Raw genomic sequence first — 24,714 nt, forward strand, 5'->3', positions numbered from 1 at the left:
TGCACATTAAGATTACACATTGAATACCGTAGAATCACGTGGCGAAGGTTAAACACCAGTCGCCTAAAATGAATAATAATCACGCTGACAGAAATTCCAAAATTCCCATTGAGTTTGCAGAATAACTAAATGAATGAACAGAATGACTAAACAGAATGTAACAAACCTCATCCAATGGCGTATATTATATTTAAAAGTTTTCACTCTGCGGAATTAGGCACGAGCATAAACCCAAAGGAGTCAATTTACATACACATATAAGCCTATACGTATAAATCATATCGTATCTGCAATATGCTATTTGCCTCCTGGTCGTTTATTCAAATTGGAATTCAAGTCCAGAGCCCGCCATTTTTTCGGCGTAGAGTTCGTCAAACCTTCGGTTTTGGTCTTCCGTGAAGTAATTTTTCCAGTCGCCTACAGCACCTGATAAACAAACAAAAACAAGGAAAAACGAAAATGTTACCACATGAATCATAAGTCAGGAATAAAAAATAAGGAATTAAATAAATAATGATACATGCATTTATTGAATGAGAAACAGTACTTTATCACTTTCCTTTGTTAACGCAGCAACAATTCTTCGACAGGTGCATTATGTCATCTCTTATGAATTTCACGTTTTACGCGTACAATCCCTTTTTATACCATTGATTTTAATGGATCAACGTTTTTTTTTAAATGACAAGAGCACCCTTTTCTGAAGAAAACTGCTTTATTAAATTTGTAGTGGGGAAGCAAAAAAAAAAAGTATTATTTATAACAATGGCCACTTTGCATCGCTAGCCTGAATAATTTTGATAGGATACCTTATACGATCGTCACGAAAGAACGAAAGCAAGTCATCGCTGCAGGTTGCATCCATTTTCATGCTTCCATTGATTCTTTAACATCTTTAACATACTTTTACGCGCCCGCGCTCGCACACACACACACACACACACACACACTAAACAATGCTTTAAAATAAGTATTCTGCCTCCAGAATACTGAATTCGCATGGATGGTAGTAGTGACACAAAATGTTCCATTAATACCTTTCCGCATAAATGAGGACGAACTCTTGCTTTCCTGCCGTTTCTGACCCGGGCCAACTTCGGGCTTTAAGAAATCCGGGTTCACACTTTTGTTTTGCTTCATCGCCTCAAAACTGGAGGCCTTCACAATGCGATCGATGACGTCATCAGAGAGGGATTTGCCTATGAAGTGGGCCACTCGTTCAACTGTTCCGCGGAGGTCCTATAGAACACACAGTAGAACTCTTAGCACACATTAATGTACACATAAATGTTGTGAAGATGAATGATGGCTGAATGATTATTGAATGTTAATATGTATATGGTCTGAAACTGTAAAAGTGTTAATAAGATAAAATCTCTGCTCAAATAGTTGTGACAGATCTGCTCATCTGGCCAGACATTAGATTACTAGCGTTAAGTTTTTTTGACTTGCACATCTACATGTTCTGCTCGTAATCGTTCGGGTGGCTGCCTTCTTCGCTTGGAAAGGAGAGCTACGGATTAAAAGTATATATACTTTTTTAAATTAAAGACGACATACCTTCTTCATGTCCTCGAACTTCAGGAAGAGCACGTTGGGACGGTTGCGTCTCTCCCACCAAGGGAGCACGTTCTCAAACCACGACCCTTGGATAGCTTGATTTTAAGAATAAGTTTAAAAAAGTTATAGTCTGTTGAAATAATTTATACGGCTCAAATCAAGTTTTTGTGTGACTATCACTCCTTATCTAATTTATTTATTTATTTTTTACGAGTTGCCTGTCATTATCCTTTACGGGGAATTTCATGCTTTTCACCCTTACAGAACAATGTACTTTATAATAAGTAATGTACAAAGAAAATGCTTACACAATATAGCATTTGTGTATGCATGAATGTGAGATAAACATTTATGATTGTCCAAAAGTATCAGTTATATAGCAGTTGTTTTTAGTATCGTCCGGAAACATAAACATTGTAATTCAGTCAAAAGGCACACATATTTATGATAAGAATTTCTTTGCATAATCAATGTTGCAAACGGAATAATAGAAACATGACGTAAAAGCTCACTACTATATATACATGGTACACCGCAGGTTTCAGTTTAAACAACAATAAAAAAAATCGTACGATATCAGAAAATTTGCCTGAAAAGTGAAACAATCATTGCAGTTTCCTTCATTTCTGATATTCAGACATCACTAAATGATTCTATTTGTATGTTTATACAGACAAAATCATTTTCTTTCATCGTTTCTAACCTCTGTCAGCAATGAATTCTTCGAAAAGGATATCCCAAGAGTCGTAGGATGGAAACTGGTCTCTCCATTGACAAAAGTGAAAGAAAGATACAGCGGTGTCCTTGGGGTTTCGCGCCACGTAGATGACCTTGGCTTTGGGATCGTCTGTTCGGATTTCTTCGGGTAGCCATGACAACCGGCAATGCGACTTCAAGATACGTGGAGACGGCATCTCGCTTGCTACGTCCGCCATCGGTGGAGCTTTACTGAGCTGGTATTAAAAGGCGTTTAAACATGTTTTCAAGAGTGCATGTCGGTATACATTGCACGTCAACTCCTTAGGTTCCGATCGACATATGATTGGCAATACGTAAGTCCACTTTACTAGGAGGTGGGGAAGGCCATCTTCGACAGGGAAATAGTACATGTAACTCAGCAAAAAGCATGGCGACTTTCCCCCAATTGTCTAAACACCTGGTATTCTTTTCACACTTAAACAGTTACCTTTCAACCACTATGAAATGAGATGATAAGGGTTCAATTGAAATTGAATTCAAGTTATGCATATATATATATATATATATATATATAATACTTTATTTCATTTTTCAACAGAACATAAAGTTATAACAACGTATGCAAATAAGATGATGACACAGTGTCATTAAGGGGTATAATTTTATATTATTCTTCAAAGACCAGTATGCATGCCATAATAAATAGGGTATGTTTAAAACGAGTTCTGTGAAAAATGGAGGACGTACCATGAAGCAATGCTTTTAATGAGCTGTTTGCTGTCGTTTGACTACAAAGGAATCGCTACATACATCAACATCACCACAACTCCTGTACAGCAGCTGTTGTCATTCATACTTTCAGCTGCAGACAACATACCCCTGTTTCTTTGACATCATTGACAATGGAATTCCCGTTATATGACTCGTCTATTAGTAGACTTGCTAAGGGGGTAAACGCTGCATTTTTAGTACAAATGTCCTACTTGGTACAGATGTTCCCTAGGGCAAATGAAAAATTTTTATCTAAAGAGACAATCTGTATCTATGCAAATAAGCCTTAATTTGCATAATTTATGCAGAAATATATATAAAAATTATTTAAAAATATATGTGCATCCAGCAGAAGTATCTAATTTGGTAGAAGTATTTTATAGAGTAAGTGGAAACATTCCTGCAAAAATTGATTTCATACCTATGTAAATAAACATAAAATTTGCATAATTATGCAAGTTATTGTGCAAAAATCTGCATTTTTGAAAGAATTTCTAATCTATTAAGCACTGGATCTTGTAGTACAAAGTTTGAACCTGGGATGGATGTTCCTTGGGTCAAAACCAAATGATTCATTTAAAGAGACGAACTGTTTCTATGCAAACAACCTGTTATTTGCATAATAAATTATGCATATCAAAATCTACACATAGATAATCAGAACAAACAAAAAGCAATTATGTGACAATGTCTTCAATCGCTTTGAACTTAATATCCAAAAAGCTAATGGAATAAGACAATATTCTCACAACAACACTTTTCAGTTGCTTAAGTTGTTTCCATGTTATTTAATCAACTTAGGTATTGTATGCATGAATTATGTTAATAAGTACACAAGACGTGAAATTTCGAAACATATTGATATTTGAAATGATTTTTTACTATCAATTTTCCCTCATTGCATAAATGCTTTGCAGCGTGGGAAAAATAGCAATCGATAGTGACACTCTTTAAATATGATCATGCAAATATGAAAGTAAGGCCTACATAGGAACAGATGCAAATCGGAACAATATTGCTTACAAAAGGATTGTTTTTCCCTTGCAAACAGTACACAACTGGGGTCATGGTTAGAAATCATTACAAAAAAACACTACAATAGTGAAAGTGTGAATTCTGATTTTCATTGTGTTTTGTAGGCACCCAAGCGAAGCGAATAAGGGGCTTTTTATATCAAACTGATTATAAACTTGTGTAAATTATATGGATTATGTGGATTAAGGGTATCTGCACACATTAAGAACTTACAAGCTTGAGTTAGAAGCAAAGTCTGTTTCTGAAAAAAAAAACACGTTCCCTCAGTATACTATTAGCTGCTATGGCATGGAAACTATGCTGGGATATTCATACACAATAACATTTTGATAAGGCAATAATTTATGCAAAAATTGTCATTGAACATTAATCTTACTCTCTGACTTAAAATCAGTCAATTTCAACAATAAATCAAAGCAGAAATAATATGTTCATAGCCATAAGAGAGTATATCACATGGCGTTTACAATTACTAGGATGTGTGATTTGTCAACAGATCGTCACATGCTACTGTTTATGAGGATCGTAAATGTCATATTCTCCCTGGTTGTGATTGTTTTCCTTTGGGATAATGTAAATCCCTGGCGGTCCAAAGAATGTTGTATTCCGCCACATACCAGCTAATACCTGTATAGATGATGACCTACATGATCTTGAAGCTTTTTCCAAAAAACATAATTATGTTAACTGGTTTTGTGTAAAGATGTCAGAGGTTAAGATAAAAAAGATACACAGGTAGAAATGTAAAAGGTAAGAATGTCGGAGGTTATACATGTGTACATCAAAATTAACTTTCATGCGACCCATACAATAGATGCAATGACGGTGATGACTATACCATGTCACTGAATTCCCATGTCCTTTCCTGATTATCAAGAGGAAATAAAAACACTTGAGAGGGGAGGGCTTAACATTTTTCGATAATCAACAAGGGTATCACTGTCAGGAAAGAACATGCACAAATATGTACTTAGTTTTATGATACCTTGATTCACATTCAAGATATGGAAGAAAAAGTGAAATATAGCACTTTCATCAGAGCTTTGACCTTTTGGCAGGAAATTTCCCAGAGAATCTCCATTAGGTAATACAATGTACATGTATATGCTAAGTTCTAAAGAAAAATCCTACAAGCATTGCAAAAATATGAGGGAAATAGTGAAATTTTGAGGGCTCAATTGACCTTGATCTTTGACCCTTGACCTTTGACAAATGACCCCTAAATTCCCTAGAAAATCCCTGCCAGGACCAAGTTCCATGAAGACATATACATATTTTTTGTTGTTATTATACATGCATTGATTAATATTCATATCACGAATGATTGTTAGCATACTCTGGCAGAAAATTCAATTCATCTAGGCACATTTTCCATGCTTTTGAAGTGAATAGGAATACTTGTACTTTTTATATTGAGTATTTTTATCTTTATTCTTGTTTGTTTGTTGTATACAGTTATCTATGTAATTTGTATTTATTGTTTTACCCTGTAAAAAAAAAATCTTGAACCATTTGTGAGATACAGAGACAAAAAGGAAATCTTAACATTTTCACCTGACCTTTGACCTTTGACCTCTTGACCTGAAACTTTGTGAAGAATCTTATTTTGGTATATATATATATATGTATATATATATATATAGTACCTGTATGCAGTCACTGAGTTTCAAGAAAATACCATCAGGCATTGCATAGATATGGGGGAAATAATGAAATTTTAAAATTGACCTTGAATTTTTTGACCTTTGACCTCTTGCCGGTTTAACTTAAAAACTGCTTAATTAATTGCTCCATCATACGTCATCCTTGGACCAAGTTTGGTGAAATTTGCTTAATCCAGTCTTGAGGTATCGCGTAAACTGAAACAAGTCGACCTTGACCATTGACTTCTGGTACATTCAGGTATTAATATGCACAATATGCTAATTAGGTGGTATTTGCATAGAGAAATAGTGTTTTGATACTACAAACGAGAAATAATGTTTTGATATTTCAAACCATTTCCTTTTGACTAAAGGATATGCATAATACTTTGGTAGTTTTTATCATAAAATGCAGTTCTTATACTGTAAGAAAAACTTTAAAAATGTTTTTACTTTACTTTCTTTAGTAATCATGTAAATTAGCTGGTAATGATGGTTCAATAATTCAAATTCTTTTCTCATTTTGTTTCATAGAGTGTTTCTAAAGGGTTATATCTATCTAGGAAGAGATTTAAGGGGGATTTCATTGTTTACAAATCAATTTGAATTACTCGCATAATTATGCAAATTTTATGTTTATTTACATAGGTATGAAATCAATTTTTGCCGGAATTGTTTCCACATACTCTAAAGAATACTTTTACTAAATTGGGTATTTCTGCTGGATGCACATATATTTTTAAACAATATTTGTATATGTATTTTTGCATAAATTATGCAAATGAAGGCTTATTTGCATAGATACAGATTGTCTCTTTAGATGGAAAAAGTCAAATTGCACCGAGGAACATGTGTGCCAAATAGGATATTTGTACTATAAAATGAGCAATCACCCCTTTTTTCGCCCTTGGCAAGCCTACTATATATTTTCTTTAATATGCATTATATTCTTTCAAAAAAAAAGATAAGAAATCCCATTGTGTACAGCACTGTGATATTTTTTTTTTTCATAAATACGGCAAAACAGAAATACATTGCAGAAAGAAGTCAGATTCACCACATTCAGTACTCACATCAGTATGTCTATACATATCGATGACATCTAAAAAAGGCAGCTTCTTAAATATATGGCCCCCGTCCTATATGAACACGTCCCCTTCGTAATAAGCAAGCAACACTATGTGCTGCATCCACGTGGTACCTGGTTGAACAAATCGATATTATGATAATAATGTTTTTTTCGATAATATAATACAGGGGGCATGGGCTGAGGAAAAATGATATTATCATCTCCTGGTACGTTTTTGCCTCGAACGATGTACAGAAAATCATAAAATGAAACACAAAATGAAAGAGCTTTGAGCCAGCATAATAATATAAATACACACACACACACACACACACACACACTATATATATATATATATATATATATATATATATAAGGTGAAGTGAGTTCGTATTCTCCTAAGTTATGCTGAACAATGATGTTTGCTAAGAGACCGACCCCTCGACCCTTCGACCAGAAGGTGTGACAAGTAATTTAGTCTACAAAAGGCATCGAGCCGGGATACTGCGCCATACGGGGAAAAGAAAACGAATTCGTATATACAATTATAATTTTTATGCAATGAACAATTACGTATTGCTTATTTTTCCGAAACCGATATGCACTTTGTATTTGTATATCGTAAAAAAAAAATTTAAAACAATTTCAAATGCATGATAAGGACAGGGCGACAAGAACATTTATCAAACTTACCCGACTTTAGATAAGTGACTGCAAAGATATCATCTGGCCGAACTTCGAAGTTTTCCAGGGCCTTTAAGGCCCGAAGGGGCATGACGTTCGGCATAACCACACCGCGATATTCATGGCATTTTTCTTTTACCGAAAGAGGCACTTCAAAGGAAAAGATGGGTTGTTCACTTTCCAGAGTTCCCTCTGAGTAAAATTGGAAGGAGTAAAATGTTATGACATGTAGGTATGGAAAAAGACAAGGAAAAATCATCATAAGCTGCGAAAGAAAAAGAAAGAAAGAAAATGACACTATAAGCATAATATGTCTAAAAATTTCAAAAAAACTATACAGAAGACACAAAAAAATATTTTATAGTCACCTCTGGTAATTGAAGTTGTCATTGTAGCTGTATAATGAGCAGCAGCGATGGAATAAGCTGAGATTCCGCCAACTATCTCTGCAACAGACTATCTCTGCCTCTTCGCAAAACTGTACAGGTCATAATTATGTAGAGCCACTGGCAACAATATGAACATGACAAAGGCAAATCCCTATCTAAGCAAAAGTTCTCAATTTTTTACGATTTTCCTTTGTCAACAGCCAGTGGGTAAAATGTCCAAAGTCCACTGTCCTTGTGAAATACCTCACCTCATGCGCCAGCGTATTTCTATTCCACCAAATGCAGTGCCCTAAGTAACCACCTCCGTTTCCTCAGTGAATTGACCATTGATTGAACCACGCATATTGGGTAACAAGTCATTCAATTTATGTATCTCTCTCTCTCTCTCTCTCTATATATATATATATATATATATATATATATATATGATATGTATGTTCTGTTCAGTGACAAAAGCAATCAAAACGACTCGTTATTAAACGTGTATACATGTTTACCAAAACTGGTTATCTGACTCTGAGAAAAAAAAAAGGACTTGCGTTTAAACGCAAAGTTGCATGAGATTTGGAGGACTTGCGTTTGATTTTTGGAGTTGCATTTAAACTCAAAGTTTCTAGCAACGGGGCCCTACGCCTGAGATTGATAACAACACAATGTGAATTGAAAGGAAGGAAAAAGAACAGGAAACACGCGAAATTTACATTGGTAAGAATTTGTGAATTTCAGTTGAACTTGTTTTTTTCCTAAACAACGCTAAGCAATCAAAAAGCACTTGCGTGCAAAGAATTAAGTTTCTCTTATAAGCCAGGCACACTATAATTGGGATTCTTGAAGCTTCGACTGAGAATCAAGGCTTTGCTTTACGAAACAGACTATCAGCAGCGACCACCAGAACACAATGGAATGAGCTTGAAAGGAAGTTTATTTACTTTACTCTTTAAGAGTTGAAATCAACATGATATGAAGAAAGTGCAATGCTTACCGCATACCATTTTAGGGAGCTCTTTTATGAGCATGTATTACAAATTCACGTGTAATTCATACAAGTCACTAGTTACAAGAGTCTATAATCGTGGTGATGTAATTTCCTTTTGCTTTCATTCAATCGTAAACAACACTTTTTGTTGAACTTATTCTGAAATCGATGAATTTATCGCTTGAGAAACACACATACAAACATCAAGTAGTATGATATAATCAAATTTAAATTTGTTTCAAACCACGCAACCTGCACATTTCCGCAGTTTGATTAGAAATAGCTTATAGCTGAAAATACTAAAACATTGGGTCACAGTTAGTTTCTCCAAAGGTTCATTAATCCGAAACAAATTAAGGTTACTAGTATTCCGAATGTTCATTAGTAGGCATCATTTTGTTTGTGTGTGTGTGTGTGTGTGTGTGTGTGTGTTCGGATTTCGGAACTTTATTTCATTTTCGAGTTAATGAACAGTAGAAATACCATGTTTTTCCACTTTCGGATTGATACACAAAGATAAAAAGAGGCGATTATGTCATGACATACAGACACTCAGATATAGTCATTGAATCTTTGGGTTCTTGTTGGGACCTCCATGATAGTTAACAAGCTTGCTTTAAACTAGGTTCCATTGCATTCCTCTTTATCATTCTATTACTTTGATTGAAACTGACACATCGACCGCAATGTATAATACGCTTGTATTTTTTTTTCTCGCATATCCAAGCTGGGCATTATGTATTATCACAATTTGTTATGTTTCATGTATTTTTCATCGAGAAATACGAATATAGAATTGAAATTGAAAGTGAAATTGAAACAATTCATTTGCAATGTATTTGTTACGGGCATCCTAAAGATTCGACTACATTCCCGGGAAGACAGAGTTCACCAAGAAGTTTACGAACTATATAGTCGATATCCTTTCAAAGATGCTAAGGCTCGTCAAATTTCTCTAAAAGCCTTGCCACATAGATGCATACACATGGAAGAAATAACTCATTCTTTTAAAAGTGCTGGAAAATCTATTCCTCCGTAACTTTCTTTAAACCTCGATGTGAATCCAAATAATAACTAAGTGCATTATGAAAGAAGAATAATTTCAGGAAGCACTCTTATATCTACACTAAATACAATGAAAATTCCTTCACAATATTTGAATCTACACAATGAGGATTTTTTTTTTTTTTTTTTTGCACATGAACTTTACAAGATCTTCACCCGGAGAAATCAAAGAGATGATTGTGCATGATATCACCTAAAATGAACCATAATTACTCTTCTACAAAATTGCGAAATTCCCAATGACTTTGTCCAGGACTAAAACAAATGACACTTATCAAACCGGGTATTATGATTACTTAAAAGTATACGCGTTGCCCATATAGGAATGAACATGAACACTAAACGGTGAAATAAAATACATATGTATCAAAAATTGATAATCAATGTTATCTGTCGCATAGAATTTCATTCGAATTGAAATTCAAGCCCAGAGCCCGTCATTTTCTCGGCGTAGAGTTCGTCAAACCGTCGGCTCTGGTCTTCCGTGAAGTAATTTTTCCAATCGCCCACAACGCCTGTCAAAACAAAACAAAAAGTATTATAAGGAGTTATCAATGATCAGACAATGACAGCAGATATTTTTGATAAAGCGATATCTTGACTGAGAGACAGAAGCCTTATCAACTCCCTGCGTTAATGCGAGAACAGTTTTGTGAAGTTGCATTATGTAAACTCTTGAATATCATGACGCAACACTTAACATCAATATCAACGTGAAAATGTCACCTTCTTACGTCAACAACGTTCTTCTCTCCGAAGACCTGCTTTATTAAGATTGTAGTGGCGAAGCCAGAAAAACGTAATACTATGATAATGGTCGCTTTGCTTTGCTAGTCCGATTCGTTGTGGCAACATACACTGAAAAAAGTCCTGTGGTAAATATAAAACATCGAGCTGGTGTTAAATTTTCGGTGCTCATTTATGGTGTTAGATCAACACCTCCGGGTGTCACTTCAAAATATGAAGTTGTTTTCTGAACAGTTTCTTAGTTATTCTTTTTCTTGTTGATATTCAATTTCAACAGGACGATCAAGAATTTTCCAATAGAGTACGTGTACTTGATTTATGAAAAAAAATGGTGTGAACACATTAACACCACAGTAACACCAGTTGGTGTGGTCTCCTATTGATCTGGGCGGGTGTTATACCATTGACATCAACACCAACAATATCAAATCAACACCATGGTGTCATTGTTGAATTAACACCAGCGCAGTGTCAAAGTAACACCATAAAGTACCAGGTGAACACTTTTCAACACCATCACAACATACTTTCTACACCTGTGAGTGTGGTCCTCTATTGACACTTGATCGGTGTTAGATTTAACACCCGTGATATTAAATCTAACATCGACGTTTTTGCAGTGTACGTATACGTCACCAAACAAGATAAGAAAGTCGTATAATTGTTGAAGGCTATGTCCATTTTCATGGTAATCTTTCTTCATTACCGTTTTGATATACTTCTGCGCGTGCCCACACACACACGAATACACACAAACACACACACACATAACTACATACACATACAAGGATTTAAAACAAGTAACGCTTTCGTGAATTGCCATTTGTGACGTTATATTCTGTCTCCAGAACATTGAATTCACATGGATGGTAGTAATGACACAAAATATTCCATTAATACCTTTCCGCATGAAGGACGACGAACTCTTCTTTTCCTGCTCCTTCTGCTCCTTCTGAGCACGACCCACTTTGGGCTGGAAAAAGTCTGGGTTCGCACTTTTGCTTTTCTTCATGGCGCCAAAAGTGGAAGTCTCCACAATGCGATCGATGACGTCATCAGAGAGGGATTTGCCAATGAAGCGCGCCACTTGTTCAACTGTTCCACGGAGGTCCTAGAATAGACAATAGGATTATTAGAAAACAGTATAGTCTGTGCGTGCTTATTCCGTATTTGGTATCGTCGACACCTAACAACGTCGTAGAGCAGTAGAGAGAGAAAAAAAAAAACACGAAGACTTTAGTTACACCTAGTTTATTTGTACAGACACTTTTGCGTATTTTGAATTTTTTCAACGAGTATAACAGTGCTTGGGAGATCCAATTCCAGTAGCGAAGAGCAGTACAGTGAAGTGCAAGCTTTATTCATTTTGATGCTCTTTTCAGGGCATTAAATGCTTGTTTGTGTTATGCCATATTGAGTTATTGAAATATCTTTTCTGCAACTTGCTCTAGGTTTTAATGTCATTCTGCTCCACACACGTATATGACCTGTATGACAGTTTTAACGTTTGTGTCTTTTGGCGGGGAGGGAGTTGCGTAGTTGGGTGTTTGACGTGCTTATCTACATATGAAGCCTGTAGTTGTAGGCTGCCTGCTTCCCTTGGAAAGGAAAACTACAAATTTGAAGTCTTTAAAAACGAATACCTTCTTCATGTCTTCGTACTTGAGGAAGAGCACGTTGGGGTGGTTGCGTCTCTCCCACCATGGGAGCACGTTATCAAACCATGAACCTTGGGGAGCTTAGAAAAATAAAACCAACAGCAAAATTAATGGGTTTTAAATTGTACAACTCACGAGGAGTTTCTATCATTCCTTATTTGAATTTCTGACAATTTTTTTTTTCGACAGTTTGTCTGTCATTACTCTTTTTTTTTTCAAATCAAATTCAAATCCAACTTTATTTCAATATCACATTTTCTTTTGTTGATACAAGTTGAAGGAAAATGAAATATACAATGTAATACAACAATATATGAACATATACATGTGAAGCTATTTGTTCAAAATAATTGTGTCATATCACAGCATTGATGCATGCATGAACGTTAAATGAACATTTATGACTGCCTAATAATGTAATAATATCATAGGACAAAAGGTTTATTCTTCATCTGGACTTACTTGCAAGCTAAGTATGCAGCTGTGGAGGCAGCCCTGGCCACTCTCAAAAAAAGAAAATCAACGTTATAAATGGAGAAATAGGAACATGACGTACAAGTTCGTGGCTTTATGGCTTAACGCATGTTTCAGATTAAAGGAGCTCTTCACTGATAATGAGACAATTTGCCTGAAAAAGTCAAATAATCACTGAAGTTTTCTCAGTCACTGATATTCAAACAGCATTATGATGATAGGGTGGTGCTATAGATGAAGTGACAATTCTTCGTAGTCCGTGCAAATACATGTTTGGATTCTAAACCATTACAATCATGACAATGAATGTCTATATAACACTCCTCTTCGCTTTGAAGTCATGCTCGGCGCCGCTCTAGCTCCAAGACGAAATTCGGTTAAGAAGAAATTGTTTCACATTTCATCAAAAATTGCAAGCTATATTTCAACACAAAATATGAATGAGATAGTAGAATTTATCTACAAAAATGAAGGAAAGAATTCAATGATATCGATAAGCATTTCCGTAATGTGCGAATCGACATAAAACGAAAATTATGTCCTCTCAAATGAGATAATATCACTCCTTGATACCCACATTCGCGCATGTTAGTTTTCTAACTTTTATTCTGCCATATTTGATCTGAGTGTTCCGTGCTTTTCTACTTTTTGCTGAAACGTTTATGTTTTTTTTTTTGCGGTTTTGTTTTTGTTTTCTTTTGTTTTTTTTTAACAGTGCATTCGGATTCGCTGCTCCTATTTAAAGCACGCATATTCACTGCTGCTAGGACATTGAAAGAGAGAGCGAACTGCAGCAGGGGAAGTATTTTCTGCTGTGGGTGCGGTAGTCCTGATATTAGCACTGATCCGCTTTTTTGGGCGTATAGTCCATGGGCCAGGCCAGATATTGGTACCATCTGAGGTGGCAAAACCTTTTTGGTGTCATTTTGTTTGTCGGGCATAGATATGCTTATCAAGCTATGATAGCATTTCCAAATGAGTAGCTTAGTCATAGTAAATGAATTTTTAACCAATATGGTCTCGTTGTTATATCCCTATACTTCTGAATCGAAACTAACCGCCATACAAAGAAGAGCACTGTCTTCTGTATGTTCCTTAGAGCTGTAAAATGCAGCTCTATGGTATGTTCACAGGTGTTCTGTTGTAAACGCGGTGCGCTTAGTCTTTGTTCAAGGCAGCGAAGGGAATATCCAAAGGTTATGATGTCCACAGGGCTTAGTCTTTATTCTAGACGGCGAAGGGAATATCCAAAGCGTATGATACAGTGTATATCCTTTTATCTAAAAACAACAACAACAACAAAAGCAATTCCTAGTGAATTTTACCGTATTTTTCAATAATTTATCATTTTCCGGTGAAAACGCTGATACCACGCCAATGTCGCTTTATTTCCCTCCAACAATATAAGATAATGCAAAAACAATGTACCGGTACACTACGATACATTATAATGAATGATATTGTAAATGAGCAGAGTGATTTTTGTTTAAAACTGATGTATTTGTTAATAGGGTAGTATAAAAACAGTATAGATAATTCCTTTTATGAGAAACTTTAGATATGATAACGGTACATTGGTCTAGATAAAGAACTAAGCGCACCGCGTGACAGCTGTGGACATCATAACCCTTTGGATATTCCCTTCGCTGCCTTGAATAAAGACTAAGCGCACCGCGTTTACAACAGAACACCTGTGGACATACAGAAGGCAGTGCTCTTCTTTGTATAGCGGTTTAGTTTCGATTCAGAAGTATAGGGGTATAAATACGAGACCAAATTGGTTAAAAATTCATTTATTATGACTAAGCTACTCATTTGGAAATGCTATCATAGCTTGATAAGCATATCTATGCCCGACAAACAAAATGACACCAAAAAGGTTGTGCCACCTCAAATGGTACCAACAACCCATTTTTCGGGTCTTGGCCCATGGACTAGTATAACTTCTCAGCAGCGGTGCCGAGCATAACAAGGACACGGCACACCGAGCTCGAGAACGGCAACGGTCCAGTTGTTTTTTCCCTGCGGTGCGCCAAAAGGAACCATGTCTCGTTCTGTTACAACATCACTTCCCCGCTAATAATTTTGTTTGTACAAAGCAAATCTGCAAGTGTTGATGTTGTTGCTCTTGATTTTGACACAAGAATAAAGTTTTGGGTGATTTTGCACCGAGTAATTGATTTGTGACAACAGAACCAGACATTGCTCCTTTATAGGCACACCATAGCAAAAAGAAACCGGACCGTTGCCGTCACCGTACTCAGTGTGCCGAGGCTTTTTTACCGACTGACGGAGAGCAGAAGTTTATTATCCATCTGTAACACCTGCCTGATGATACTGTGACTAATCTATTTTTCTCCCCACGTTTATCCTAACCTCTTTCAGCGATGAATTCTTCGAAAAAGACCTCCCAAGAGTCGTAGGATGGAAGACTGCGTACCAAACGACAATAGTGAAAGACAGACACGGCGGTATCCTTGGGGTTTCGCGCCACGTAGATGACCTTGGCTTTGGGTTCGTCCTTTCGGATGTCCTCGGGTAGCCATGACAACCGGCAATGCGACTTCAAGATACGTGGAGATGGCATCTCGCTCACTACGTCTGCCATCGTTGGAGCTTTGCTGCGCTGGTATTAAACGGTGTTATGATTGAAAGAGCGCATGTCCCGCATATACATTGAACACTATCTCGTTCGGTTTCAATTGACACATGTACGTATCATCATGATAATATTGACAAGAATTAACTCTACTTTACACAGATCTGTGAAGGCCATTTTCGGTAAGGAAATAAATAACTTTGCTAGAAATTATGGAGAATTTTCCCCAAATTATCAAGCAATTTTCCCTTGAACCATCGTGCCAGCATATGATAGATGTTCAATTTAAACTTAATTCAAATTCAAATCTAAATCTATTTCATTTTATCAACAGAACACAAATGTAACGTGGAATGCAAATGAAATGTCGATACAGTGAAATTGATTGACACGTATCATCAAAGACAATATTATTATACTTGCCATAACAAGGAAAGCAAATTTCCTGGGGAAGACATTTTCAATGAAAAATGGATGGACCTACAAAGAAGCAGCGCGAGCAATGTGCGGGTTGACTACATGATTATCAACAGCTGCATTTACCATCCTTACCATCATAATGACCATTAAATTCAGTCGACATATTGTTATTGCCATTCAAATACTTTCGTTTGCGTTCAACATTCACGGCAAAAAAGAGTGTTTACTTTTTTTTTTTTTTGCTTTATTTCCCTGTCTCCTTGACAATGGAATCTCTGCTGGAAAGAACACAGTGTTTCACAATGTGAAACACAATGTGTAACGCAGTGTGAACACACCATCATGTTACATTCGAGGGTTTCAACACTATGAACACATTGTAAATCACCGATTGACAGTGTGAAATAAAACATGTGAACACACTGTGAAAACCACACCACAGTGTGAAATCATCCATTCACGTTGTTAAATTCGAGCGTTTTCACATCACCGACAATTTGTGAACACTGCATGTGAACAGTCTTTGGGATGCCTCGTCTCCAGTTTTTCCAATATATTTCTCAATATTTTGTCTTAAATCAAAGTATTTATTCTTGAGAGCACCGTTACAAACTTTTCTGTAAACAAAAATATGAAAAAAAATAAATTCCCGGTATTAAGTACTCACATCGGTATAATTAAAGATATCGACCATATCTAAAAAGGGTACCATCTGAATTATATGGTCCTCGTCCAATTTGGATACATCCCCCTCATGATGAGTTAGCAGTACTATGTGCTGCATCCATGTGGTACCTGATTGGGCAAAGAAAGATGAAAGCTTTGGTTAGATTTTCGCTTTGATCTAATAATGATAGAATACAGAGGAAATATAATGATTTTATCATCTCCTATACATGTAGTACGTTTTGCGTCGAATATAAGGGAAATGTTTACATAAAACACAAAATGAAAGAACTTTGAGCCCGGACTTTGAGCTAACAAATATGCTCATTCGTTTCTGGTCAGTTTTCCCTTTGTTTGTTTTCATATATATATATATATATATATATATATATATATATATAGAGAGAGAGAGAGAGAGAGAGAGAGAGAAGGGGTCTCGACCATTTACAGCACCAGTGTAGCTCCTTCATTATTTATATTCAGTGCAGTGTGAGAAGAGCATTCATTAGCTGCGTCCACGAGAGCTCTTCTTCGCACACACACACACACACTATATATATATGTATATTTATTTATTTATTTATTTATTGTTTATGTTAAGTGTTGATGTGAATATAATTACGTATGCATTCATGAAGTATATACCGAGCCGCCATATTGTGCCACACGTGGACAGGAAGATTGTCGTATAACTCTGATGCCGCTATGACAATTACTAATTACTTCTCTTTCCTAAGCCGATATACTAAGTATTTTCGTATATCATAACGCGTCTTAAAGCAATCACAAAGGCGCGATTAAGACAGGACGATTTAGAAACATTTATCAAAACTTGCTTACCCGACTTTGGATAGGTGACGAGAAAGACATCATCTGGCCGCACTTTGAAGTTCTCCAAAGCCTTTAAGGCGCGAGGGGGCGAGATGTTTGGCATAACTACACCACGATATTCGTGGCATATTTCTTTTACACACAATGGAACTTCGAAGGAAAAGATGGGTTCGTCACTTTCGGGAATTCCCTCTGAGTGAAATTGGAAAAAGGGATAAAATGTTATGACATGTGGATATGGAACAGACAAGGAAAAATCATCATAAGCTGGGAGAGAAAAAAAAGGAAAGAAATACTACACTAGAAGCATGATATGTCTACAAATGTCAAAAACTATATAAGAAAGCACAGAAGACACAAAAGAAATATTTTTTTTTTATAGTCACCTCTAGTAGTTGAAGTTGTCATTGTAGCCGTAAAATGAGCAGCAGCGATGGAATAAGCTGAGATTCCGCCGACAATCTCTGCAAAAGATTATTGCCTCTTCGCTAAACTGTACAGGCCATGATTATGTAGGGCCACTGGCGACGGTATGAACGTGACAAAGGCAAACCCCTATCTAAACAAGAGTTCTCATTTTTCCCCCGATTTTACTTTGTCAACAGCCAGTGGGCATCATGCCCAAAGTCCACTGTCTTTGTGAGCTACCTCCTGCTTGTTTGTTTGTTCATTTTCATTTTCCATCTGAGAAGATAGCTGGATAGCCCATATTCAGCTACGTTAAGCTGGTCTTCCATGGGGTCCAGTTGGATGTGAGGTGGGACCGCTTCACCGGGTTAAACACCCTGCTCTTTACGATGAATGAATGAAGCAGGATCTTTTACGTGCATGAGTTGTTACTCTCTCATACACGGGACCTCCATTTTATGTCCTATTCGAGGGACAGAGTGTTATGCCTCTTGCTAGAGGGGGCGGTATGCTTACATACAACATTGCTCAGTCCAGACTCAGGTTCGAACCCGGGCTGCGTGATCGTGAGGCAGACGCGGTACCGACTCAGCCAACTCAGCTGCGTGTTTCTATTCCACTAAAATGCAGTGCGATGAATAACCAGTTACTATTGTATGTATGTAATATATATATATATATATATATATATATATATATATATATATATATATATATATTGTGACGAACTCGCCTTCTCGTCGTGAAGTAAGAGAGTGTATTCGACTGTTTGTACAAATGTCTCCGCGAGCCGTGTCAGGATGGCCGAGTAGGCGGGGTTCGTTTTGTTGCAGTTTACAACGATCCCTTTAAATTATTAAAACTACTAGTCTGTACACTACCATGTATTATGTTGTGTCAGAAGCAGCTCACTAACACAAGCGGCACACATACCAAGTTCAGCATCACTTAAAGTATGTCACTCCCAAGCGTCACTTGTAGAGGATGTTAGATTGGTAACACTTATTTTGTTACCAACTTTTACTACCAACTCTTGCTACCAAGTTCTGCTACCAAGTTTTGTTACCAACTCTGCTACCAACTTTTGCTACCAACTCAGTCACGCTAACGTGGAACACCTTTCACAACCATATGGTGGCACAGGTATCGTTGATGGCACGGGGTAAAAGTGCTGTATCGCACCGTTACCAACTTCCTCAGGCGACGACTGGATCTTGGATTGGGCACGGACTATGCGACAAGTCACATTACCATTATACCCGAAATCCAATGACGACGACTGGAACTTGGATTGGGCACGGACTATGCGACAAGTCACATTACCAATATACCCGAAATCCAATGGCTTGCTAGTTGGTCTTCTCAGGAACGGTGCTCCAGCTCAGGAACATGTACCACCACTCTGCACACCGCTGCTTGATGATAGAACTCTCAAGAAGACACAGTGGAGTCATCAGATCAGGAACACATGTACAGTTTAATACACATAGAAGTGAACATGAACAACACATTTGAATTTATCATGTACGGGCTGCTTGTTGCGGACTATGTCACACAACGGCCACTTTATGTGCCTCTCCTCCTATCGCGGAATGAGGAGGCAATCCCGCACGGCCGTAAGCGAGGCGGAAAATACCCGCAGTAGTAGTTCGAATTATTTACAATGTTGGCGTGGTTACAAAATTCGTACAATGATTATACGTTTTAACAGTATCTCTTGTACATAGTTACTATAATTCGGCATGTATCATCGGTCTAAACCGGAGTTGGTATTAAAATAACCCAAACTTGCCCATGACAAACAAGTAACCACATATTTAATAATAAATGTTAAAACTCATAATAATGCACTACCACATTAAAATGTTTGTCCAACATTCCGATAATGCGCCCATTTCTATTCTTTTTTTTGTTTTAAAGAATATTTTATTCTTCATCAATGGAAACATAATATACAAATAAATTGATACAGAAATCTCCGGACCAATTTTATAGTCCTTTTCATCAATGGATGCAAAACTGATATCAAAACTTAACATTGATTTAGCATGTTTTGATACACTCTGGTACATTTTTTTCACAATCAATATACACAATCCATATATAAACATCTCTTCTTTTCTAATTTTACATTATCAATTCCTCAATCTCTTAACAATTTTTTTCTTTCATTACATAATAAATTCTATTAACTGAATCACTTACCCCAAAAATAATTTCTTTTCAGCTTTCATACAATCCAACCTAAAATATCAATATCCATTGATTGAAGTTTTTTGTTAAAAAAACAAAACAAAACAACCCCCCCCTCGCCATCCCCCCCCCACTACTCAATACCCCCGTCCATTCTCCCTCTTACTACCCCACCCCATCCCCCCTCCCCCTTCCAAAACCCCCATCACAACAAAACCTCAAAAGCAACTGAAACCTGTATGTCCTGACTTACATTATAACACTTAATACGAGTGCGTGGAAAAGGTATTTCCTGGTGGATTACGGCAGACCATACTCTGTTAAATAAACGCAAAGCAAATTCTCAATTCTTTTTCCAGTTTTCCCACTTTTGTAAATGTATTGGCAACGTATTACGTATAACTGCTAATTTTTCTTCTTCTAACCTATCCTGCTCTATAGACCTTTTAATGAAAAATTCCGTTGGGGGTGTCTTATTTTTCCTTCCTAAAAAAAGCAATTTCTTCACCAAAATTATAACATGGTTAACTAACTGAGCTTTTCCTTTATCTGGTAGCTCTATACCAAAAAAGATCTCTTCCCAGCTCAACTGTTGCAAATCAACATATTCAAAGAAAGTACTACATTTCCCCCAAACTTTCCTAGCAAAATCACATGTATAAAATATATGTTTATACGTCTCTTCCTCTTTATGACAAAAAGAACATAAATTATCATTTACGAACTTAAACTGAAATAATTGATAATTTGTGTACACTATTCCATGCAATAATCTATATTGAAAATCCCTCAAAACAGAACTCAAAGTGCTACTTCTTATCCTACTAAATATACATTTTATATCTCTATTAGAAAAATCACAAAAATATAAATTTCTCATTTTTTCTATCACCGAAGAATCATCACTTACTTTCTTCACTAATTCAACATAAATGTCTTTAGAGGTAATCTTTTCCAGAGGAATTTCCTTCCCATTTCTTATAAAAGTCATTTCATCTACATTTGTATTCTTCTCTACCTCTGTGTTCTCTATATTCCTTTTCCAACCAACTGGAAGCGCTTCATATATCTTTTGAATACTCAATATATTCAAATAATTAAATCCTTTATTATAAAAATATTCAACCGAAAATAATTTACCATTCCTATCCATTATATGTTCCAATCTAAAACATTTTTTCAAAAACAATTTTTCATCAAAACTGCATTTTCCCTCAATGCGAATCATTTTATTATTAAACAAAACTTCCTTCCTTATTTGATTATAATTACCCCTGAAATCCCTTGTTTTCACCCACGTTTTCAACAGATCCCTGTAAAATTCCGGTATAGACAAATTCAAAAGATAAATAAAATAGTTACAACAAAATATAAATTTACCTCCAATATGTTTAGTAACAAACTGAAAATATTGTTTCCATTTCATTTCTTGTTTACCATAAAATAACCTTTTAACCCACATTACTCTTTGAGCGTCTATCAATGATGAAAAATGCATAAATTTTACTCCCCCGTGTTCATAATCTAATACCAACACAGTTTTTTTAATTTTTGGTTTCCCTTGCCAAATAAATTCCCAAACAACCAAATCCAATTCTTTATATACCCATTCTGGCAAAGGAGTTAGAGACCCCACATATATCAATTTAGAATAAATAAAAGTCTTCAATAACTGAATTTTACCAACTAATGTCAAATCTCGTTGCTTCCACCATATTAATAATTTCTTTATTTTACTAAGTATTTCTTTATAATTCAATTTTTCTTTCACCTCTGGATCCAAAGCAAAATATACCCCTAAAATCTTTAACTCCGTCACTTTTTGTCCAAAAGAAAAATCATAAGTACTATCTTTACTACTTCCCAATTCTAACACTTTTATCTTATCTTTATTAAGTTTAAGTCCAGAGACCCGTTGAAAACAATCAAAAATAAATTCAATCCTCTTGATTGACTCAAAATCTTGTACCAAAAATGTAATATCATCCGCATAAAGCACTTGTCTGACTTCATTCCCTCCAAAACATAACCCTGAAATCTCCTTGTCTTTTCTTATCGAATGCGCTAACACTTCGATACATAAAATAAACAGATATGGTGACAGTGGATCCCCTTGTCGAACCCCCTTTTCTATCTTAAAATACCCTGTCGATTTACCCCCGTTAAAAACACAGCTAAGAGCATTATTATAAAGAGTAGAAATCCATTTTCGGAATACAGGTCCAAAACCAAAATATAACAGGGCCTGTTGTAAAAAACTGTGAGCAACGGAATCAAAGGCTTTTTCGAAATCAATTGCAACCAAATAACCTGGTAACTTAAAGTGGGAAGTATGGAAAATCATGTCATCAATAATACGTATTGCTTCACCTATATATCTACCTTTCAAAAACCCCAATTGATCTTCCATTATAATTTCCCCTAAAACCTCTGTAATTCTCATTGTTAAAACTTTAGAAAGAATTTTATAATCCACATTTAATAAAGAAATAGGTCTATAATTCTTAATCTGCAAAACATCTTTACCTTCTTTTGCAATCAAAATAATCATTGCTTGTCTTTGGGAAGCCGATAGTTCCCCATTATGATACGCTTCATTTAAAGCTTCTACTACTAATTGTCCGATAACCAGCCAAAATGTTCTATAAAATTCAACCGTTAACCCATCATTCCCTGGTGATTTATTCAGTTTCATTTTTTCCAACACCTGTATACACTCCCTTTCTACTATTAACCCTTCACAATAATCTTTGGACTCCTCAGATAACCTGGGCAAATCCTCAGAAAAAAACACATTATCTGAATTCAAAACTACATCTGATTTAGCATACAATCTACTATAAACATCCTTAATTTCATTAATTATACCAGTTTCATCATAAATAATATCACCCTTTTCATTAATCAATTTTTGTATATTAGTTTTTCTTCTATTTGACTCCATTAATTGCGTAAAATATCTCACATCTCTTTCTCCTCCTTCATACCAAGAGGCGCGGGAGCGAATCTTAACTCCTTCCTTATCATAATCATAACTAACCTGTAATTCCCTTTTTTTTTCTTCAAGTCTCTTACATACTTCTTGATTTGGCTGAGATATCAAACTATCCTCCAACTCTGCTACCTCTCTTTCCAATTTTTCTCTACTTTCCTTTCTATTTTTAGACATTTTCTTAGAGTATGTTTGTGTAAACTGACGAATTTTCCATTTCAAAAAATCCCAAAGTACTCTTTTATCCTGAATCTCTTCCTGTAAATCTCTCTTTAATTTCAAAATTTCTTCCTTCATTTGCTGAACATAAACCATATCATTAAATAAACTGTTATTAAATTTCCAATAAGAACTTCTATTTCTTATTTGATTTTCCCGGATATCCAAAAACCCTAACCCTATTGCGGAATGGTCCGGAGCAATTGAAGACATAATTTCACATTTAACCACAAAGTCTACTAAATCTTCTGAAATTAACCAATAATCCAATCGACTTTGCATAAATGGTACTTTCTGTCTATATGTAAATTGCTTTTTTGTTGGATTTCTCTTCCTCCAAATATCTACTAAATTGCATACTTCCATAAAATTATCCATTTCCAAATTAAACCTACTCTGACAAATTGACTTATTTCTACCAACATAATCACACTCTTCATTACGGATCATATTAAAATCCCCTCCCATTATAACAGATACCCCCTCTCTATTCATTTCCCTCAATTGTCCCTCTAACTTCTTTATCATTTGTATTTGCTCTTTTTCTTTTCCTCTAACAGGAAAATACACATTACATAAAATCAATCTTAACCCTTTCAAATTACAATACATCAATATATATCTACCTTCTACATCACTTACCACCTTTTTCATTTCCAATTTTACTAACGAATTAACCAAAATCAAAACTCCTTTACTATGGGAGGTTCCATGACTATAAACACATTGACCGTTCCATTCCGATGTCCATTTATCTTCTACATCTCTTGTACTATATGTTTCTTGTAAAAATATAAAATCTGCCCCTTTCTCCTTACACCAAGCAAAAATTCTCTGCCTTTTACCCTTTTCTCTTAATCCCTTGACATTTAAAGAAACATAACTACTTTTCCCCTCTCTATTATGCGCCATATACACACAAAAAAGTGAATCTCAGATTACTGACGGGAGTGACCACGACAGCAATCCGTAACAAAAATTTGATGTGCATTTCACCATCCACCACGAAATGCCCCCTGGTAACCAAAGAGTGATAAAAACCCCACAAACGAAGAAGAAAAAGAAAAAAAAAAACGCACTCGTCCCTAACCCTTATACCTACCCAGCAAAACCTACCCTATCTAACCAATTCCCCACCTGGATCCCCAATAAAAAGAAATATAACCCTACAATCCACGCACTGACACCAATGAAGCTCAGTACCCTCCAGCAGCCTCTCCTCCTCCCCGCACTACATTGCGTTAAAAAACCCCTCCATTCATATTTTAAATTCTTACCAACAAGAAAAAAAGAAAGAAAGGAAAAAAAAATCCTCTCAAAACTTATTTATAATGCCCTTCATCACATGCCAGCATTATCCCTACAGCTTAAAAACAATAACCGCAACCCAAAACTAATCATCACCCTACTCACCGATGTGCATAATGTCCCCACTACCCGGCACAATCGATTATGACAAATTGTAATCGAACGGTTAAATCGAATTTCGTTACATGGCTTCCCTCCCCATGCAGGCTTCGTCCCTGGAGCCGAACACATAGAGAGCAAAAAGTGACAACAAAAATGTACTACTAGAAACATAATTGAAAGTTTTGCTCCTTTAAGGCGGACGTCCA

The 24,714-nt window shown here is 36.0% G+C and overlaps 1 pseudogene; it reads right to left on the bottom strand.

Moving 5' to 3' along the window:
- Window positions 1–316: 316 nt before the first annotated feature.
- On the bottom strand, window positions 317–24,521 carry LOC139735515 (uncharacterized; annotated as a pseudogene).
- Window positions 24,522–24,714: the final 193 nt, after the last annotated feature.

Source organism: Diadema antillarum, unplaced genomic scaffold, assembly GCF_040938485.1.
Source record: "Diadema antillarum isolate AM-2024a unplaced genomic scaffold, OU_Dant_1.0 scf00000003, whole genome shotgun sequence".
NCBI lineage: Eukaryota > Metazoa > Echinodermata > Echinoidea > Diadematoida > Diadematidae > Diadema > Diadema antillarum.